Here is a 7,081-nt window from a genome sequence, read left to right as displayed (position 1 = left end):
TTGAGTTATTGTAACGACCCGACCGGTCTTTTTGAGTATTATAACCCCGTTCTACCATTTACTGCTCAATTTATGCCATACAGTTGATTTATGACTTATCGGGTTAGTTGGTTCGGGTCCGGAAGGATTTCAGAGTGAAATGAGACACCTAGTCTCATAATTGAAAACTTAAGTTAAAATAGTGACCGGATGTCGACTTATGTGTAAACAACCCCGGAACGGAGTTTTGATGATTTCAATAGCTCCGTATGGCGATTTTAGACATAAGAGCGTGTTCGAAAATTATTTAAAAGTTCGTAGTAGAATTAGGCTTGAAATGGCGAAAGTTGAATTTTTAGAAAGTTTGATCGGGGGGTTGACTTTTGATATTGGGGTCGGAATCCGATTTCGGGAATAGGAATAGGTCCATTATGTCATTTATGACTTGTGTGCAAAATTTGAGGTCAATCGGACTTGATTCATTAGGTTTCGACATCGAATGTAGAAGTTGAAAATTTTATAATAGACTAAAGTCAAGTGAGTTCGCACAAGACCTAACTTCAAATGATCATAACTCTAAGGACATGAAGTGTTATATGGTGTATTACCTATCAAATGAAATCTCTTTGAGTCTAGTTTCTAACTCTTTAAACCGTTTGTCATTTGGACATTCCTACAAGAAGTTATGACCAAATTACCAAAGGCTGGAAAAAGAAAATTATGCGACCAATTATGCGATCGCAAATCAGTTGTGCGATCGCAAAACTGCTTCTGCGACCGCAAACTGGTCGAAGAATGGACCAGAAGAGCCCAGTTCTGGGCACCGATTTTGCGATCCATTTTGTGGCTCGCATACCCATTCTGCGGTCCATTATGCGACCGCAAACCTGCTTTCGGAGGGTTAATTTTTCTATTTTTATAACCCGACCCCATTTTTATAAATAGGCTTTGGGGCTTATTTTGGGACAATTATCCGATGATATTAGAGAGAAGTGAGAGTGTTCTAGAAAGAGGAAGTAGATGAAGTGTCTTGTTGATCACATTCTTGTCCAAGCCTTGAAATCGAACGAGAAATCCCTCAAGTTCTTCATCAAAGAGGTAAGGTTCTAACCTCTAATCTTCAATTTTGAGTTTGGGTAATGATGGCTGATTAAGAGTATGATTCTTGGGTGTAAGAATATTATTTATACGTATCAATAAGGTTTATGGAAAGAGTCTTGAGTTGAAATGGGTAAAGATTGGGTTGAAAATGGTAGAAATCTTCAAAGACTTCAATTGAAGATTTGAGGGTCGAATTTTATAACTTCAATGGTAAAATTTTTATGATTGGACTCGTGGTTGGATGGGCGTTAATATTTTATAACTTTTGTCGAGTTTCGAGATGTGGTCCCCACGGGCGATTTTTGGGGCGTAATTTCGGATTTTGTGGAAAATATTAGTATTTTGATATGGGATTAATTTCTATAAATTTTATGGGCTGAATCAAATTAATTGTGACTAGATTTGAGCCATTTGGAAGTTGATATGCACAAAATGGGATTTCTGGAGCATTGTTTAGCTTGTTCGGTATTGGATTTGGTTTGTTCGAGGTAAGTAACTCTTCTAATCTTAGAGCTGAGGGTAGGAGCCCTGAATATATGAATTATGTGAATTGTTGGGAGGTGACGCACATGCTAGGTGACGGGCGTATGGGCGTGCACTATAGAAATTATGATATAATTGTTTATGTGGAAATTTTGTAGTGAATAATCTTTGCATTTTTCATGCGATTTTATGTGTTAATGAAATTGAGCTGAAAAACATATTAAAAATCATGTTGAGCTATGTGCCAATATCATTGGGACCCACAGAGGTCATATTATTGTGAGTTATTTTTTTAAAATTGAAAATTCATACTCAATCATATTCATTTCATTGTATATCATATCTCAGTCTCTGTTGTTATTTATTGATACATCATATCATCATGTTGGCTATTCTTATGACATTGTGAGCCAATGAGAGAGAGACTGGAGATATTAATGACTGAGGGAGGCCGAGGGCCTGATTGTGAGGATATTTTTGGTATCGGGCTGCACTCCGCAGCAGGCCATGTTGGCTTTATATATATTATACTATTGCACGTGAGTTGGCCGTGCGGATCTATATATTATACTATTGCAAGTGAGTTGGCCGTGCAGATCCATATATTATGGCACGTGAGTTGTCCGTGCAGCACGTGAGTTATCCGTGCAAATTATAATGCTTGGGCTGAAGGAGCCCCTCCGGAGTCTGTACACACCCCAGTGAGCACAGGTACCTACTGAGTGTGAGTGCCGAGTGATGAGTGACTGGGAGGCAAGAGTGATTGTGAGGTATGCCTGATGGGCTGTTTACGAGTGATTGTGAGGTATGCCCGAGGGGCTGTTTACCAGTGATTGTGAGGTAAGCCCGAGGGACTGTTTGTGATCTTATTATTGAGTTGCATCGCATTGGCATGCACACATGACATACAGGCATATAGATGTATTTCCTCATGCTGTACTGCATCACATCATTCATTATTTTTCACACATTTTTGGCAGATGGGCATAGTGATGTATTTGTTTTTACACGGGTTATCCAGAAGGAAAATGAAACATCTTATTTATTATTGACAAGATTTTGAGAGAAATTTATTGTTTTCAAACTATTCACATTTTTGGCAACTCCGGCAAAAGATTTGAGTTTTCACTAATGGATTTGAAAGGAGGAACTATTATTTTTGAAATCATGATCTGGATGTGCATTTTATCTCTAAGTTACTTCTGGTATTATTTGCTTTATGTTGTTATGGACTGTTGTGGACTATTGGTTTTGGACCCGACCTTGGTGGAAGCTCGTCACTACTTTCAACCTAAGGTTAGGTTTGTTACTTACTTAGTAGATGGGGTCGGTTGTACTGATACTATACTTCTGCACATTGCGTGCAAATATTGGCTGATGTTGTTGCTGTGCTCGATGGTTGCCGGATTTGAAGATGTACATGCGTTCTTATAGTAGCTGCCTCTTTTTTATGGTAGCTTTAGATTATAAAAACTCTGTTTATGTACTTTTCAGACAGAAGATGTATTTACTTCATATCAGCTTTGTAAATTCTATTCTTAGAAGCTCATGATTTGTACTACCAGTCCTTGGGGGAGTGTATTATAGTCAGTTAATTATTAATTGAATCAGATTGTGTTATTTGGCTTACCTAGCGGGTGAGGTTAGGTGCCATCACGACTAGTTGGATTTTGGGTCGTGACAAGGTGGTATTAGAGCTCTAGGTTCATAGGTTCTACAAGTCATGAGCAAGTGTCTAGTAGAGTCTTGCGGATCAGTATGATGACGTCCATACTTATCTTCGAGAGGCTACAGGACATTTAGGATATATACTTCCCATCTTTCTTTCCTTATCGTGCGTGATTGATCCAGCTTGAGACATAACTCTTTGAATTCCTTCCATGCATTCGTATGCATACATGAGCGCTCATTATCAGCTGTGTATCGCTAGCTTGTGATTCCATGGACGAGGTTCGAGGTGAGTATTCTGTGTTTTGGTGATGGGACAGTCTGGAGGACTTGAGGCCATGGTTAGACCACAGCTTAAGCTCGGTAGCTTCAGTTGTAACTTGTACAATTGGACTCATATGTCCAGTAATGACCCTACGAGTGGAATTTGTGGCTCGATGAGCGGTTGAATGGCCGTGTGATGGGTATGATGTGACCGCGGGATGTGTTAAGACGATTTGAATATGACGAGAAGTGTTTCCTTGAAATGTAAAGGAAGTCCATTGGGTGCTTTATTTTCGTTTTGATGTGACGTACAATCTTGAGTGTGAATATTTTGAAAGATCTTTCAAGTTGTTAAATTTTGGGGCAAATTAAATTCTCGTGTCTGGTTAATGAGTTTGGACTCAGAAAGATTAAGTGATTTCATAGTAATTGTGGCTACGAAAGGGTATAACAAGATACCAATTTGAGGCTGAGCAGGTGGGCTATCCCATGCGGAGTAATCTACGTAGGTGTGTTCCTTATAATGTGAATGGAGAGTTTATTTGCTACCAGCAGGGCGTATGTGTTGAGATATGAATTTGAATCTGATTGAGAAAATTGACTTGAGTGTTAAGAGAATAAATGCGAACTTAGGGGGCGATTGAGGTATTTTATGGTTGGTGTTGCATGAGCTTGAAAAGAATTTTTGTTGTACTGACTGCAGTATTATGACAGTAATAAAGTATGGGTATTGTGAGTTATGGAGTGTATAAATCTATGGCTTTGAGCCAAATGGGGGAGCCTGCTATTGATAATTCAATTTCATGGTTATATGTAAAGGTTTAGTTTTGGTTAGTTACAACTTGCAAAAGTTGAGATCGAGGATGACTCAAATAAGGAAATTCCTGGTTACGGATTGTATTACACGTATGAGTATATGAAAAATTGTGGGATGAGTGAGTTGTTATTGTGAATGATGTAGTGCGCACGGAGTATGAATTTGATAGGTGGTGTTAAAGTAGAGTTACTTCTTTGAGTATTGTTGTACTAATGGGGCACGTGTCTTTTGGCCCATTTGGGCGGTGTAATTTGGATTGGAACAAAGGGTGTAACTCTCGAGAAAGTTCCAATAGGTTCGAAGTTTATATATAGCAATTGAGAAATTCTCCGGACTTGTGTATGGGTAAAATCTGAGATTTATGTTTGGTGGTGCCTAGACTTGCAAAAATTCTGTATGACTATGGATTCTACATTTAGTATATGGAAGGTAAGAAGAACAATTTCAAATTCACATAAGGTATTATCAGAGTGAGTGTTATAGTTGTGGTATTTTTGAAGGTGCTTAAGAAGAATACAGTTGCTAATGGGTCGTAGGGCATTGTGGTTCTATACTAGGTTTGTGGGGTGAGCTGTGGCTAAAGATTGTGGTGTTTTAGTAAGGAGAAGTATCAATCTGAAGACAAATTCGGAAGAAACTCGGAGAAAATAAGACAACTGGGTAGTAGGTTGGATCAGTATAATAACAGATATGATCGGTTCTTTGGGTGCTTATAATGTGGGGAATTCTACAGGTGCTTTGTGGAAATACACCTGGGTTTGGCGACCTGCGTGGCTTGGTTGATCTAGGGAGATTCAACTCTGATGGCTTGATTATGTGCAAATATATTCCAAAGCATTCTCGAGTCTTTCTACCACGGTTTGAGATGGGTATTTTCCTACCGGCCTGAGGAGCATGTTTAGTATTGTGATTTTCTACCGGATGGAATCAAATGGAAGGCTTTTGGCTGATCCGATACGTATTCTACTTGAGACTCAGAATGATTATGAGGTTCTTGTATTTTTCAACTGATGACATGATAGATGTGGTGTGTTATGTAGGATTAAGGTTGGCGTGTGCAAGGTCACGATTTAGCTTTGAAAGGGAGGTCATAAATTCTTAGAGGGCATGAATAGTTTTCGATGTTTAGATGAATGCTATAACTATTTGGTATTGCATGAGTATAGTATACATTTCAAAAGGGCACACTATGTTTTGAATTATGGATATTTCATAGGTATTGTGGCACTCTCCTGGTTGATTGACTGCTGATTTTAAGACGCTGCTATGTGGCACGAAAGAATGGGAGAAGTATTCCTCGTGGGATAATCGTGTATGAGAAATGTGTTAGACATTCGGGCGGTGGAGATGGGACCATAAATGGTGGTTCGCGTGTTCTAGGGATTTGGAGACTGGGAGTCCTCAGGAGCAGATTGTTTCATGGTTGTGAACTGTGAAGTCATGGCCGAAGCTAGCCAGATGATAGTATGTGTTATAATTCAGTCATTGATGGATTTCAGAGGATTATTTATCTATTTATGGGTGACCAGAGTTGATTTGGGGTCCATTGGTAGGCCCAATTAGGATGTTTATTCTATACCAAGTCTGACTGGTTGGCTCCCTACTACTATTGTTGAGTGATGTGCCTTTCGGTTGATGTTGAACTTATTCGTGTTCTGAAATGATCTGTGAGTTACTCATTTATGCTACGAGGAGTTATGGTTCATTGGTTATGTGAACAGATGGTGCAGTTCTATTGGGGGCCTCGTGGCGGGATTCAAGCGAGATGAGTATTTGGGGAATGCATGATCGATTGCGTAATAGTTATGTTCTTTTAGGTTTCGTATGGCATTATTTTGTCATTTGCCTCTCAGTCTTTATTGATTTTGAGCAGGGTGACTCGAGGTATATAATATGGACCAACGTTTGGATAGGGTCATGCATTACAGCGGAGTTATGTTAAGATATGAACCTTGTGTTAGAATCGGGTGATGGTTCTACGGTTTATGATGAATTCTCAGTGTTTCGTTGTGGCAGTACTTATTAATCTGGCAGGGCAGTTCTTTCAACTGGTACATATAAATTGTTGCATATTGGTGCACGGATGGCACGGGGTGTGGCTCTGAGTTATATTGGTGTGGCATGTCTATGGAATAGTTGTGTTTAGTAAAATAAGGTCATTAAACCTAGAATGGGTACTATCAGGCTTGATTATGGTATATTCGGGAGGATAATATTGAAATTCGGCTTAGGAGAGGATTATTGTTCTGGTTGGGGCGAGAGAGCTCCATGGCTAGTTGATCTGATAAGTGGTTATGAGGTTTTGATTGTTTCTCTCATCATTGGTAGTGTACGAAGGTTTTGGAATGAGGTTCTATTGAATTTGGGGTTTTATACTAGTACTTGGTTGGTTTGGAGTAGTCACTGTGATCAGAAATGGTGCTACGAGTATGCGAGTTGTGTAGTATAATATGTGATTATATCTGGGATTATGGTTATGGCTGTATACAGCTTGTTCAGGCTTATACAGTGTGTAGATGTGAGCTTCGGGTCTTGAAAAGAATTCTGAATGTTTGAAATTGAATTCCAAATTTTATGGGCTAAGGTTGTAGTAATGATTTTTAATTATGTTGTGTTGTCAGGCCTATACAATTTACAAGGAATAGGGTGGCATGGGATCACCCCGGGTATGTGCGTGGTAAGATGGAGCAGTGATGTGGTGGCTTGGAAACAACTCATGGCACGTTCGAGGACCAACGTATGTATAAGTGGGGGAGAATGTAACGACCC

This window comes from Nicotiana tomentosiformis, chromosome 5, assembly GCF_000390325.3.
Source record: "Nicotiana tomentosiformis chromosome 5, ASM39032v3, whole genome shotgun sequence".
NCBI classification, from domain to species: Eukaryota; Viridiplantae; Streptophyta; class Magnoliopsida; order Solanales; family Solanaceae; genus Nicotiana; species Nicotiana tomentosiformis.
The sequence above is the reverse complement of the archived record's forward strand: the minus strand, read 5'-3'. Positions refer to the sequence as shown.